Here is a 16,264-nt window from a genome sequence, read left to right on the forward strand (position 1 = left end):
CCCACTGATGAGGTTGCACACTTTCCATCCACTAACATTCCTTTGGCTGAAGCTAATGACAGGGCCAAACCCAACACCAATGGAGCCAAAAAGGACACTCCACCTCATATGGTAGGAACTGCAAACTCACATGACAAAGGGTGTGGATTGGAGGACAAGTGGGAAAAACATGGCCTATCACCCTAATCTTTTCTACTTTAAGCTAAATCGGTAGCCATAACCAATTTTAAAAGCCTTGGAAGACCACCCAGAGAATCTGATAAACCTTCTGGGTTTGAATGTTGGCTTTTCCACTGACTGGCTGGGTAAACTTAAGGAGAGTATTCAACTGCTCCAGACCCAGTTCCTGAATCTGTAAACTGTAAGCTTTCATGGCATCTTCCTTTCAGCTCATTCCAGGCATCCTGCTTGGCCTTGCCCTTGAGGTCCAACATCTCAGTTTGTCTGAATTTATGTCACCCACAGTCACTTGTCTGTAGCATCTGTAAATGAACAGCATCTCATTATCCACTCCCTTGGTCTTCAGGTGCCTAACATCCTCAGCAGCTTTGTCAGACTCAGCCTGAGACATGCTGGTAGGGTTGCAAGGGTTCCAGGAGCCCGTGGAGTCAGTGAGGGGCAGGAAGCAATATAAAGCTTAGCATCATGCGATGCCCATAGTAAAATATGCTCAATAAATAGGAGCTGTTCACATTGGGTCATTCATTCAGTAGGTGTTTATTGAGGATTTACTACACAGGCCATGGTAATACAAAGATAAATGACACAGTCCCTGGAGAGGATGAGTATTAACTATGCTTGAAACAAGTAACAGCCACTAGGGGTGCATGGGAAGGGACACCTCACCCAGCCTGAACATCAAGAAAAGTCTTATGGTAAAGATGATACATAAATAGAGTCTTAGAATAAATGGGGATTTGCCAGATATGTGAGGAAGTAAGTACAGGGAAGGGGGGCATTCCAGACAGAGGAATAGCCAGAAAGAATCTGAAGTGCTCAGAGGACTGTTCGTGGATATGCAGGGAAGAGGGGGGAAAACTGGAGAAGTGTGGTTGGGACAGGGGACAAGTGCGGTTGCCATAAGTTTGCCTAACTGAGAAGTTAGATTATATTCCAATGCCCATTAGCCATCCAATAGTGCGTGTTCAGATTGACAGCCTTCATTTAATGATACCTTTTCAAATTTGCATTAATGCCACGTGGTCTCATCTAAACTCCTGTGACTTGGTACAGAGAGAGGTCTGGAATCAGCTGGGAGAGATCTTCAGTCACAGTTGCTGGCAGGGAGAGAGGACCTTGGCTGCACCTTCGGCCCCATGCAGTGCAACAAAGGTTTCTCAGGATGCCCTTCCCTGCCCAGTGCTTTACTTGGCACTTGAGACGCCAAGTTAGGTTTGAGTGAGAAGTGTGAACAGACAGGAGCTCTGCTTCTAGAGGTTCCAGACCTCTAGTTGCTGTGAATGTCACATGTGCCTGTTCCCTCATCCCCCAGCCTGTCCCATCTCAGGCCACACCCATTGGGGGTCATGCTTCCTGGATCTGTAAGCAGGGATCGCCTCCACCAGGGGTCCTCAAACTTTTTAAACAGGGGGCCAGTTCACTGTCCCCCAGACCGTTGGAGGGCCGGACTATAGTTTAAAAAAAAACTATGAACAAATTCCTATGCACACTGCACATATCTTACTTTGAAGTAAAAAAACAAAAACAGGAACAAATACAATATTTGAATTTGCATGTGGCCCGCGGGCCATAGTTTGAGGACCCCTGGCACTGAGCGAATGGGCAAGAAGTGCTTTCTGGTTTCCTCAAATGCCTGTCCTCTCCTCTGCTCACTGTTTTCCTGGGGAAAGAAGATGGAATCAGATGGGGAGGGTTGAGAAATAAAGGAAGCTGGGATTCATTTTATACTGCCTTTCCTTTGGGGAAGAGAAAATAAGCAACTTATGAAGCCCAATTCTGTACTTCATGAGCATTAAAGATAGGGATTTTTAAAAGCTGATTCTAGGCATGAATTAGTAATGAGTTTCTGCTGAATTTTTAAAAGCTGTACTTGTCACACCATTCAGTGGTCATTACGCCTTTCTGATGAATCCAAAGGTTTAGTTTTGTAATGTGTTAGAGATTCAGAGTTTCAGGAGCTAGTTTGTATTGTGTGCTGGTGAATCCCTCAAGCCTATACAAGCTCTGGGAACCCCTCATGCTGCAGCATCGTCCCCCCCATACCCAACCTCTCCACCTCCTCCCAACCTTCAAGCCAAAGCCCACTCTGCTTCTGCCACCTGGGATCATGCAGTTCTTTCTTCCCAGGATTGACTGCAACACTTGATTCCTGGACCACTCAGCAAATGCTCCTGTTATCCCCTCTGAGGACTATTGGGCACCAGTTTATTTCATCTCTCCCAAGCCATGGGGAGCCAAAGTTTCAGAGATGCCTTGTCAGACATTTCTGCTGCCCCAGCCCAGAGCCAGGGGTGGGATTCACCCTCTTGTGTGGATAATGATGAAGTTGACCCCTTCAGGAAGGTTTTGGAGGGGGGCTCTGTCTTGATCCTTGTCAAACAGGATCTGATTTTCAAATTCTATTCATTTCCTGTTGCCGCTAGACAACTTACCACAAAATTGGTGGTTGAAAACAACCCAAATGGATTATTTTACAGTTCCAGGGAGACGGTTTAAGTGGATCTCACTGGGCTAATGGCAAGATGTCAGCAGGGCTGCATTCTTTGCTGGAGACTCGAGGGGAGAATCCTTCTCCTTGCCTTTTCCAGCTCCTAGACTAGAGGCTGCCTGCAGTCCTTGGCTGGTGACCCCTTCCTCCGTCTTTAAAGCTAGCGGTGGCTGGTTGAGTCTTTCTCACTCTGCATCAACCTGACCCTGTTCTGCCTCCCGCTTCCATATTAAGGACCCTGTGGTTTCACTGGGCTGCCTGGATAACCCAGGACTATATCGCCTTTTCTTCGTATTAACTGATTCCCAACCTTCATTCCATCTGCTTCCCTAATTCCTCCTTGCCAGGTAGCATGCCGTAGCCACAGGTTCCTGGGACTAGGATAGGGACATGTTTGAGGGACCATGATTCTGCGAACCACACCAATCAATAAGAAGATGTGCAAGATAAACGTTTCCAAGCTTGTTCAGTGGGACAGACACAGCCGGAGGCTGCCACTGGGTAGAATGTTTCCAAGTAGAAAGGGCAGAGGAAAGAGCAAAAAGCAGCATTTCACGTCCTCCACGCAACTTCTTTTATCCTCTGTGTTTGAAGTTGCCAAAGAGTGGGGGCCTTTCTCTTTGTTTATGGCTGTTGCTCTGACACACTAATGACAGAGAACTTCCCTGGCCTTGAAAGAGTGGGGAGGACAGATGAGAGGGAAGATAAGCCTGCCTTTCTTCCAGCTGTCACCGCCTGTCAGAGCTGTCATTTAACCTTACTCTTCAGAGGTTTGCCTCCTGTATTCTAGGACAACAAGGCCATCTACTTCCCTGTCTGTAATTACTTGTGCACTTGCGCTTCTGCTGCCATTGCACTGTTATTATGTTTGGATTTTTAAAGGATGAGGTGTGCCTGTGTATTTGAATCAAGACTTTCTCAGACAATGGCATATGTTTTCAGTTTGATTTTTACTCCCCCTGCCCTACCAGTGCCTGAGGGAGGGCATTGCATTCGTGGCCACTGAAGTGGATATGGGGTTGGCTGGTTAAGGAATCTCTGGGAATGTGTGGAGCCCTTGAGTGGCAGTGAGGCCGCTAACATGCACTTACCTCCTGGGAAGAAGGAGTTGCAGTAAATGGGGCATCAATTCTCAAAGTCTTGCACAAGCTACTTGGTTCTATAATCCAGGACACGGTGGGAAGGTTGCTAGTCTTCTAGAGCAGGAGAGAGACTAGAAGAGGAAAAGGGAATCTTAGTTGGGTGTTGGTAATCCTCACCATGCTGTCCTCAAAGAGAAAAATGCTGATGGTGGGAGCCCAGCAGAGGAATGGGAGCATTCTAACCTTAGGGGCAGGAACAGGGAAGGCACTGTGGACATTACAGATGTGCACTTGGTCAGAGTTGAAGGGAGAGTAAAGAGGTGAAAAAAGAGCAGCAACTCCCTTTACCAACTTTGTCTGATGTCACATGCTCTTGGTAAGATTTTTTGCATCATAGTACTAACAACTAGCATATCGACAAATTACCTGGTGGAAAAAATGTTGAAAGAGCTTTTCTTTCAATTAATTGACTCATGATGATTATTCAAAGTTTATATTAGGGTTCACTCTCGGTATTGTACACTCTATGTGTTTTGATGAATGTATAATGACCTTTATCCATCTTTATAGTCTCATACAGAGTAGTTTCAAGGCCCTAAAGATCCTCTGGGATCCCCCTACTTATCACTCCTTTCCCACTGACCCCCTGGCAACTGCTGATCTTTTCACTGCCTCCACAATTTTGCCTTTTCCACAATGTATGATCCCCAAGTCATACAGCATGTGACCTTTCACAATAGCTTCTTTCACCTTGTAATATGCATTTAATTTTCCTCCATGTCTTCTCAATAGCTCTTTCGTTTCTACTGCTGAATAATATTCCATCATCTTGATGGACCACAGTTTCTTTACCAATTCACCTACTGAAGGACACCTTGGCTGCTTCTAAGTTTTGGCAGTTGTGAATAAAGCTGCAGTAAACATTCATGTGCCTTGTTCAGCTTATTTGAATAAATACCAAGGAGCATCATGACTGGATTGAATGGTCCCCCGCCCGTTTTACCCAAACAGTAGCATTCCATATACAACGTTCTGCATCTTGCTTTTTTCATTTATATTTTGGAGATCACCCCATGTCAGTTCCAATGAATTCTAATGGCAGTTTTAAAAAATGCCAGGAGAGGATCATGCATCTAAAGCCTTCTTATGAGACCTCATTATGGAAGATGAAAATTCCTGTTGAGGAAAAAAAAAAAAACATGGTGTAAGTAGATCCTCAGCCTTCCACAGTTGAGGGGGGTTACTTTCTGGAGACAGGGACACCATTCTGGGCACACAGGGTGTCACAGGATTTGGTAGAAAGAACGAAGGATCTGGAGTCGGAAGCTGGTTCAGACCCTGGCTCCCTCTCTCTGTAAGCTGCAGCCTTAGACACATCATCCATGGCTCAGGACCCTCAGTGTCCTCATCTATAAAATAAAGCCAAGAGAAATGGCTATCTCACAGGTTTTTGGAGGATAAAGTGAAATAACACATGAGAGAGGCTTTGGGAACTCAGTGTGGGTGGCCCCGTGTGCTCTCAGCAGCATTGCCAGGTGCCCTCTGTGCACCGCCCGGAGCTCCAGGAACTGGACACTGGGCAGAAGGAAGACAGACTCCCTCACACCGTGGACCTTACATCCCCATGGTCTGTGGAGAATGAGCACAAAGGTTTTGTGCTGCAGCGCTGCAATGGAAGTAAAACATGGCGACAGGATAGTGGGTGGCTGGCTGGGTGCCTAAATGACACGGGAGGTCAGAAAGTGGCCTGCTAAGGGCTCCCCACAGCTGGACCCCACATGTGAGGAAGGAAGGGGGTTGAAGCTGTGTGCAATTTTTCCATGTCCACCGAGTGCCAGGGAACGCTGGGCACAGACAGGTTGTGTTCTCTTTTTTCAAACCGAAGGTCCCCTCCTTGGCGCGCTCTCTGCCATGAGCATGTCTGCACTGATGGCGCCGAGCAAGGCCGAGGCTGTGGCCCCTGTAACACTGCTCTCATCATGCGCAGATCTGGAGCCAGAGGCCATGGGGATGGCCTGGCCAGCCATGAGCTCTCCCTCTGCGTCGCCTCTGCAGCTGGCCAAGCTGCTTGCTTGTTTGTTTGTGCGGATTGAAGATTTTTTTCTGCTAACACTGCAAAGCATTTGAGTATATGTGTGTTTGTGAGATGGTGTGCATTTAAAACTGGGGAAAAAAAACCAACTTTTATATAAATGTATAGATGTATGGAGCAGTATTTCTAAGCTCTGGCTGTACTTCTAAGTTCAGTGAGAGCAAAATGGTTTCTCAGATTCACCCTCCATTCAAACACAAGACTGGGTCAGCCCCGGGGGAGGCAATCAAGGGCCTGGTGTGTCCTTAGCCACAGAAGCTACTTTAAAAGCGAATCCCCTGGGTCCTATCCCAAGATGCCCCAGAAGTCACTAAGAGGCTCCCAGCGTAAATCTAAGTTATTTCCAGGCAATCTTGTGAATAATAGCAATAATTAGCATCCTCTATTGAAGACATACCATACACAAAGTACCCAGGCTAAGTATATTCCACATAGCTCTTATTCTTACAGCAAACTGCAAGGTGGGTGCTTCTGGGGTGGGTCCAGGGACTGCTCGGCAGGGAGAAATCAAAGGAGGATCTGCACCATCCTCTGAGGAAGGTCTCGTTTAAATAAACCGTGTGACTTGACTAAAGACACCAGCTAGTCTGTGGCAGAGCCGGGACCAGCACAGGTGTGCCTCATCCTAGGCTCAGCAGAGCTCCCCGGCAGCATTCCCTCCAGGCCATTTCCCCGACAAGGCACCGGACTCCTCTGATTGCCGGGCTGCTGCTCAGGGACCCACTACAGACCCCCGGCAGGCCCAGGTTCCTGAGCAGTGTCTGCATCCGGCTGCTGATGGAGTAGGTTCTGAGTAGCTCTGCTGCTGCTTTACGAGGCAGGCCTGGCGCTATCTCCATTGCCATCGCATTTGGTTCCTGCCTCTGTCCTCCCTCCACTGACCAGCCTCGGCAAGGTGGACATCCAGGATAGATGTCTTCCTCACTAACCACCTACCAGAACTTACCTGCCCCGAAAGGAGGTTAGTGGTGGCCCAGGGCTGGGCCAGTGAGAGGAATGGGAGTGACCACTATGGGTACAAGTATCTTTTTGAGGTGATGAACATGTTCTGAAATTAGAGAGTGGTGATGGCTGTAACAAAAACTGCTGAATTGTACACTTTATGTTAGCGAGTTGTATGGTATGTCAAATATACCGCAGTAACACTATTAAGAAGAAAAATTCTTATCTGTCTCATTCGCCATCTCTTTATGGCTAATTGGGTGATTATCTGTGCTGAGTTTTAGCTATGTCTACAAGTAATTGATACCCTTTCATTCAAGAGATGGAGCGTAATCACCCTCCCCTTGAGTAGGGGCTGGACTTAGTGACTTAGGGAATGGAACCTGCCAGAGTGAGCAAGTGTAACTTCGGAGACTAGATCATAAAAGTCAGCTGCTCTTGGAGGGAGCCAGCAGTCTCATTGTGAGGATAATTGGGCAGCCCATGGAGGGGCCCAGGTGTAAGGAACTGGGGCCTCCTGCCAGAGCAGGTGAGTGAGCCCTCTTGGAAGCATTCAAGCTTTCAGATGACTGCAGCCCAGCCAACGTCTTAACCACATTCTCATGGGAGACCCTGAGTGAGAACCCCCAGGCAAGCTGCTCCCCAACTCTTGACCACAGAAACTGTAAAGGAATACATTTTACTGTCTTAAGTCACTAAGTATTGAGATAATCTGTTATACCAGAAGAGATAACATAAGATACAGTAAAAAACACTAGATAATTTACTAGATAATATTGGTTAAAATGAGCCAGTCTGAGCTAAAAATGTGGACAAACACTGGTGGGTTAATGCTTCATCCTTCCAAAATAACACCTTTCTTATTTAACAGAGGAACCCTGGAGACGCAGTGCCCCAATTCAAAAGCACGGTGACAATGACGAGCATTCCAGTCTAGGTGGTAGGCCCGTAGGGAGGTTATTTTTGGTCCAGGGCTGGGGAGTTTATGTGACTTTCTAACCGTGCCATGCAGCCAGCTGCTTTCCTCCTGAGGGGTCCCTGCCCCTTCCGCAGGCAGCCCAGAGACAGTTCCCATCAGAGGCAACATGGGCAGGGACTCAATGCGACCACTGCCGGAGTGACAGGAGGGTGCTCCTTTCTCTCCGGGGCTCCCCCCCCCAACACACACACAGCTTTCTTTGGTGGCACCAGCTCCCTTTAGGATACCTCCCTTGAATAAAGGTCAGTCATTGTCTCCTTTATCTCCTTCACCCCAGGCAAGTCATGGCTTTGCTGCCTGCTGGCTTTTTCTCTCTCTTTTTCCATTTCTTCTTTCTCCTTTGACATTTATCACTGCTACAGTCCTTTGGAAATCCTGAAATTCCACTGACAGTTTACCCAAAGCTGGGGATTGGAGGGTAAGAAGCCTAGAGTCGAGAGCAATTATTTCAGAATGTTTTTATGCTACACACACACACACACACACACACACACACACACACACACACAGCACATCACCACCAACACAGCGAACAGCCGGTGTAATGGCTCACCAGGGTCCGGCTCACCGTGATAGGCCTGCAAGGAGGACGGCCGATTTGACGCTCCATCCTGCCTCCTCCCACCCAGGCTGAGGATTATCACCAGGTAACAAAACCCAAAACCATTCGGAAAGGATTAATACTAATCTCTCAAGCACACACAGTCTCCTTTGCTTCACCTTCCAGTGTTTCGTTCTCCATCTGTTTTGCATATGTTCAAGAATTTTCCCTCTTTCATGTAGACTAGAGTGTAGACTGGATTAACACCTCAGTTACTAACTCCAAGTTTTGAGTTTTGTGGTTTCATTGCTGTGCCTGGTTTTGAAACCACCCTATTGGGTTCTGGGGTCCTCAGAGCACCGTAGGGAACTCTCATGGGAACCGGGATATTTTGTGGGTTTTTTTGAGGGAAACGCAGCAATAGGTGACATTGAGGACACTAGCTCGAGAGAGTTCACAGTTCAGCATTAGGCCCAACTATATTCTTTTTGTTGTCGTTGCTAATCCTCACCTGAGGATATTTTTCCATTGATTTTTAGAGAGAGTGGAAGAGGGGGGTGGGAGAGAGAGAGAGAGAGAGAGAGAGAGAGAGAGAGATGGATTTGTTGCCTGCCTTCCTCACACACCCTGACTGGGGCCTTGGATCAAACATGCAGCCCAGGTATGTGCCTTTGACCAGGAATCAAACCTGCAACCCTTTGGTGCATGGGCTGACGCTCTAACCGCTGAGCAACTATATTCTTTTTTTTTTATAAAATTGTGTCTTTGCAAAGGTGGGTGTTTGGTGGTCATGATGATAAAAAGATAATATCACCCAATATTCAGTGTACAGCAGAAAATGCAACAGCAGTGCCCAATATGAGTCCAAGGTTGGAGATATGTGCAGTATACATATATCCTATTCATAAACTGTGACCTTTTAATAATGAAATGATAATTGCTTTTCTTTCAATTTATGTGTATGTTTTCAAATGTCAGTAATTATTAAGACATAAATACCTATTAAGCTGTTTGGATACAACTACTTAATATATAGAGCTATTGGGTATTTCTTTTGGCCTCAGGTCACCATGAAAAAATAACTGACATGCTCAGAGAACAGGTGAGAAACTGAGAAAGCTTGGAATCTCTGTGTGGCCTGTGGTGACCTCGCCCCAACTCATCCACCTCATCCACCTCTAACATTCCCCTGCGCCTTCATCCTAGGCCTTTTCATAGCATCCTGGGCGCTGCTCCCCAAACTTGCCATGCTTCTGGCCTCTAGGACCTCACACATGCTCTTCTCTGTAGGAAATGGCCCTTTCATCTCTTCTCTTTGAATGTGCCCTCAGATCACCTGTATTGCCATTATAACAGCACCCATCACATCCTATTGCATTTACTAGCTTGTACATTTGTTCCCCACTAGACAGTGAGCTTCTTGAGATCGAGCGCAAATCTTGCTCACCTTGGTATACCCAGCATTGGGTGATTGAAAGAAAAGGGGTAAGTACGTTACTGAAGGCTTTGTTGAGAATTCTGCTGGCTAGACGCTGCCTTTTTCTCTCCTCCACTGACAGTCTTATTATCCCTAACCTCAGCTGCATCCTCTGTCCTGCAAGAACGACGCCCAACCATGGGCCGACTAGCCCTTCTTCCCTGGGAAAATGTTCCTGTGATAGAAGGTTATCGATGGACTGGGACGTGCAGATTTTGCTTGCCATACTCTGGTCTCCCTTTAGGAAGTGTGTGTGCTGGGGCTGCCCTAAGGATGCAGTTCTAGAGTGGAGCACCAGGCCAGACACATCTACTTGCAAGCAACAGAGAGTCCTGATTCCTAAAGGAAGGGTTTTTTCACTTGGTTTGGTTTGGTTTGGTTGCTTGTTTGGAATCATAGCCTTATGCTTATTCATATCGTAGGCCAGTGATGGCGAACCTATGATACGCATGTCAGAGGTGACACGCGAAGTCATTTTTTTGGTTGATTTTTCTTTGTTAAATGGCATTTAAATATATAAAATAAATATCAAAAATATAAGTCTTTGTTTTACTATGGTTGCAAATATCATAACATTTCCATATGTGACACGGCACCAGAGTTAAGTTAGGGTTTTTCAAAATGCTGACACGCCGAGCTCAAAAGGTTCGCCATCACTGTCCTAGGCCGAGAACTGCAGCAGCTCCGGGATCCTGGGGTAACTGGGCTTTCCAGTCAGGAGCTCAGGCCTTGCTCTGAATCCAAAGCAACAGCAGTGATGAACCTCACCCAGGATGACAAGGTTTCTTCCTCGCCGCTCCAAGCTCCTCTCTTCTGTGCTCACATTACCAACTAACCACCTTTCTCTCTTTTTTGTGGCAGTTTAATGTCCAAAGGGAGGGAATCTGATTGGTCCAGCTGACCAGAGAAGTCTGTTTGAACAGAGATTTGCAGAACCTATAGCCTGGCTGTGCTTGGGTCAAATGTCTACCTCTTGTTCAGTCTGCTGAGGTAGAAGCGGCTCAGCAGCACCAGCATGATGATTCAACTGAAGGAAGTTGATTCAATGGAATGGGAGCTGTGAGTAGAGCAAATGCCAAATGCCTGAGAATTTGCTTCCTGGTCCATGTGGTCTTTCCAGTTGGGTCACACTCACTAGCAGTTTACTCCACAACATTGCTTGTTTTCTTTCAGGATTCTTATTATTATTCTGAAATTGTCAGTTATGGTTTGTGCTCTGAAAATGCTCAGACATCAAGCCATGGAGCCATTGGCATCAAGCACATCATTTAACATTTAACATACTAACAAAGGGACTTGCTGTTTCCTTGTGCAAGTCTCTTCTCTCCTGGGTGCTCAGTTGTATTACCTGTGAAGGTGAGCATAAACATGCCTTTCCTACCCAAAGGGAAGGCAGAGACCAGTTCACTAAGGTACTCTCTCACACCAAGAATAAAGGATTGAATAAAGGATTGATCTATGAACTTAGAGTCTCCAGGCCACTGAAGCGGCATCTATGTGCAGGATAAATGGATTAATGAGGTGGAAAAAGAACTTCGTAATTTGAACAATGAAACTCATTAAATAAATAAACCCTTTTAATTGGTATGTCGAAATAATTGAGGACTCTGTTCTTTTTCTTTGGCCTAAATCAGTAGGTATTTTGCATGGGTGTAGCCCAAGCCTGAATCTTCAATGAGGCCCTCCTGGGATTCAGGCACATTCCCAAGGCTGACTTCAAACCTGAATATGGAACTTTTCCCTACTTCTCCCATGAGACTGTGGTCTAAACCACACCTGGTCTCTGCCACTTCATTCTTTGATGTTTTAGATTTTTAACTCACAAATTTCACTTTCTTCTGAACTACTATCTCCTACACCTTCAACTTCTTTCCTTTGCAGCTTTTAAGCCCTATCCCAAATAGTTCTTTTGCCTAAACAAGCTTAAGCTTTGTCCAAAAACTAAATCACTTTCCTTTGTCCCTGCGTAACCCTCTAGCTCTCTTTCCATCCCTTACACCCAAGCTTCAGGAAAGAATGGTCTGCATTCAGTCTCCATTTACCTAACATCCCATATGCTACTTATGACAAGATGGCTTCTGCTCTCAGCGCACCCCTGACCTCGCTACAACCAGGGTTACAAGGAGTCTCCTGACCTCCATCTAGAATACACCCTCTTTAGGTCTGACGTGCCTGACCCTGTCCATAGCCGCTGACCTCAACCTCATCTTCCTCCCTCCTCTCTGGTATCAGTGGTTCTCAAACCTCCAGGGGAGGGCTTGTTTGAAGATTATTGGGCTCCACTTCAGAGTTTTTGGCTCAGTAGATCTGAGTTGGGGCTCTAGAACATGCTTTTTGAACAATTTTTATGCCCAAGTTGCTGGTCTTTGGGCCACACATGGAAAAACATTACTAGGGATGATTTCGCTTCCCCCAGCCTCACCTGCATTGGAACATCTGGCAGTGTCTTGAAACATTTTTAATTGTCACAATTTGGGAGGTGGGGAGTTCTGTTCCTGAAACCCAGTGGGTAAAGAACTGGGACCATACTGAGCATCCTAAAATGTATGAGACAGCCACACCTCACCCCCAAAAAAGAATCATCTGGCCAAAAGTATCAGTGGTGCCAGGCAACCCTTGGGAAGTCCTGCTCTGCCAGCTCTCTTTGTCTAGCTGGCCTCTAGTCACTCTCTATCTGGTCGCTCCCAACAGCCCTATGGTTTCACCTCCTACATATGTCTTAGCTGCCTTTACCTCTTTCTTTCCACTGTCCCTCCTTATTTCAGACTTCATCACCTCTTAAATGAAGTACTTACTGCAGTGGCTTCTTAAGCGGACTTTTTGATAACATGGTCATCCCTCCCAAATCGACTTGACTCCAGGAGCATAAGGCTGCCCCCGTTAAAGTCATCAGTGCTTCCCCTCCCCACACAGAGCCTCTGTGAGAAGACCTCAGACCCCTGTAACACAAGAGGCCTCCTAGGACTGCCCGCTGCCAATCTCACCAGTCACAATTGCCCTACTGCTTCCTCCCCGCACCACAGGCTTCTGCCCTGCAAAGCTAAATACAATTGCCCAAAGGGGCCACCAGCTGTCTCGTCTCCAGGCACATACTCTGTTTCCTCTATCTAGAAGTCACTTTCTCTATCTCTGCTTGGCTAATTCTTTTCCAACCTTTAAGACTCAGCCACCTCCTCCAAAGAGCCTTCTCTGACCCTCTTCACCTGCTGAGTTAGGTGTTATACCTGTACCCATCTATTCTAATATTTATCCCACAAAAGGAGCAGAATAGCATAGTACTAAACACGATGACTCTGAGCTGAAAGCCCAGGATTGGAATCCCAGTTCTGATGTTTACTAGCTGTGACTTTGAATAATCTATTTGACTATCTTTGTCCCAGTTTCCTTATCTGTAAAAAGGGATTAATACGGTAGCTACCTCATTAGGTTGTTGAGGATCAAATGAGCTACTGTACACGTAAAGCACTTAGAACAGGGCTTGGCAACTAGTGAAACACTGCATAGTGCTGGCCATTGTTATTAGTGTCCACTTGTCTATTTACCTCACTGGACTGTAAACTTGGTGAGGACAGCACTATGTGTTTGGCTCGAGGCTTTGTATCTCAGGCAAGGATAATAGTGTCTGTTATTCTTCTCTGTCACTTCATAATGTAAAGCTATACTGAAATAATGAATTTATGGAAAGTATAGAGTCATCATCTATATATATATAAAAGTTTAAGTGACTGAATGACCAAACGACCAAATGACAAAACGACCAGTCGACCGGTCACTATGATGCACACTGACACCAGGGGGCAGACGCTCAATGCAGGAGCTGCCCCCTGATGGTCAGTGCACTCCCACAGCGGAAGCACTGCTCAGCTGACCAACAGGTGCCAGATGCTGGGCTCAGGGATGGTGAGTGCAACTGCAGCAGCGCAAGCCTCTCCTGCCTCCACAGCAGCGCTACCAAGAGGCGGCAGCAGGCGCAGCGGGGCTGGGATGAGGGGGAGCGGGCTCCTCCCCGGCCACCTGCCGCTTCATGCACTACTACCTCCCTCAGGGGGTGTCCAACATCCCCCGAGAGGTCCCGGATTGCGAGAGGGCACAGGCCAGGCTGAGGGACCCCACTGGTGCATGAATCCATGCACAGGGCCTCTAGTCAAATATAAAATATTTATTTTCTAACTCACTTTTTTTGGTTGTTGTTTTCAATGAGCCTGAAAAAAGGGGAATTAGTCTGACCTATAATTATTTGCATACTGCTCTTCACAGAAGAGTTGGAGACAATGTTTAGAGAGAAATAAATTTGCTGGGGCTGTGAGGAGCTAGAAAGCTAAAGGGAAATCATCTTACAGAGTCATGCTGGTTAATAATCAGCATTTTCCAAGGAGTGTTCCGAATAATAATTGTTCCAGGTGGAGGCAATGTTGTGGAGGCAATGTTTTGGGGGCATTGGGGAGGGAAGTGAGACTATAGTCAAATACATTTGGCAAATACTGGATTAAGCAAATCTAGACAAGTTTCTTTGTGGTCGGACTTTTCAGTCTTTAATAAGCTAATGACCACCATGAATCTCTAAGAGGGGATCTCAGATGCACCTAGGGGACAGAATTTCCCAAAGTTATTTGACTTTAGAACCCTTTTCCATCAAGTGTCTTGGAAAACAACGATTTCATGAGCCACACTTTGGAAACACAGAGTGGGAAACACTGGTGCAGTCCATCTTTTTTATTTACAGACATTGAAGGTAAGGTACAGAGAAATTAAATAACTTGCCCAAAATAACTCAGTAAATTGAAAGTTAGCAGTATTTCAAAGAACAGGGAAAATTGAATGAATAAAGCACTAGATTGCAATCCTAAACCAATTTTGTCCCTGCTCTCTGACCTTGAGCAAGTTGGATCACAACTCTGAGTTCAGCTTTTTCATCTGTAAAATAAGAGCTGGAGGATATAACTTCTAAGGTCCCTTCTTACTCAAAGATTCTAATGTTCTATGGTGGGAAGGAAGCATTCATCTCAAGAATTACTCTCTTTTTCTCTATAAAAGAGATCTTGTTGACAAAGGCCTGCCATTCCTGGCAGAATTATCCCTTTAATACCAACTGTTCTTTTTGTTTTTTTCCCTAAGTAAATAGAGAAACCACAGAGGAAAGAACAGTGCAGAGAGAAAGGATCCAGAAATAGCTTTTTCCAAGACGGAGTCAAGCAGGAGCCTCAAGCCGGCTGGAGATGTCCACTTTGCTTTTGGGAGATGCCAAAGTTGTCTCCTGAATCAAAGAGGATTTTAAGAGGATCACAAAAATTATTTAATGTCCTCTGAGCTGCTCTCTGGCCCGGGCCCAGGAAACATTGTTATTGTAACTGAGACGTCGGGGCATTTGGCAGTCTTATGTTCTTGTTTGGCCTGGTACATCTCTTTATTTATTAAAGCCTCTAGGCTCTCAGGCCATGGTTCAGTGTATTAATTTATGTTTGTCTCCCAAGAGAAAAGACCAATTTGAATACCTCCAGCTTCAGTATAGCTCAGTTTGCCACCGAGATATTAACTCTGAAGATTTTTCTTTCCTCTTCTTTCTTATTAAGTCTGTAAAAGGTATTTAGGGCCCATGATAGGCAGAATGTCAAAGTCCCACACCTTCCCTTTCAAATGCCACTCCCTTCACTATGAAGAATAGGATTCTCAGTTGTTGTTGTTGTTGTTTTTTTGATTTTTAAATCCTTATCCAAGGACATGATTTTTTTACTGATTTTTAAAGACAAGTAAAGAAAAAGAGAGAGAGAGAAAAACATCAATGTCAGAGAGAAACATCGATCAGCTATCTCTGACATGCACCCTGGTCAAGATCAGACCCACAACCTAGATATGTGCCCTGACCAGGAACTGAACCGGCAACACTTCCGTGCACAGGACATCGCTCCAACCAACTGAGCCATACCAGCCAGGGCTGACTCTCAGTTTAATTCAACCAGTTGTAAGTTAATTCAACAAACCAAATATTATTTGCATTCTAATTAAATGCAAGCCACTTGCTAGTGTGAATTAAATAAGATCCAGTTTCTGACTTCAAGAAGACAGGAATATACTGGGGAGACAGACATGGACACAAACCTCTGCAGAGGAGTGTGGCAGGTGCAGAGCTAGGGGTAAGTACTAAGAAGGATGTGGAGGAGGGAGTGGCATCCCTGCCTGAGAGGCACAGGGTGGGGGGAAATTTCTGGAGAAGGGCGCTTGACTTGGGTCCTGAAAGATGAACACGAGTTTGCCAAATGTAGATAAGTGTGTGTCCTAGCCTGGGTTGAGGCATGATGAAGTAAAATAATATTCCATGCTTAGGGAACCTCAAATAATTTCAGTTGGCTTAAGCATGGGATGAGTGAGAAGAGGTGTGGATGTGAGAAAGGGGTTAAGTCATGGTGAACCTTGATCTTTAAAAATAATTTCTTTTTTTTTTTTTTAATTAAATCTTTATTGTTCAGGTTACATTTGTTCCTCTTT

At 45.8% G+C, this 16,264-nt stretch overlaps 1 pseudogene; it reads right to left on the reverse strand.

Moving 5' to 3' along the window:
• Nucleotides 1-226: 226 nt before the first annotated feature.
• LOC102252402 lies at nt 227-571 on the reverse strand (annotated as a pseudogene).
• Between the last annotated feature and the right edge of the window lie 15,693 nt (nt 572-16,264).

The sequence above is a fragment of the Myotis brandtii genome, unplaced genomic scaffold (assembly GCF_000412655.1).
Source record: "Myotis brandtii unplaced genomic scaffold, ASM41265v1 scaffold278, whole genome shotgun sequence".
Taxonomy (NCBI): Eukaryota; Metazoa; Chordata; class Mammalia; order Chiroptera; family Vespertilionidae; genus Myotis; species Myotis brandtii.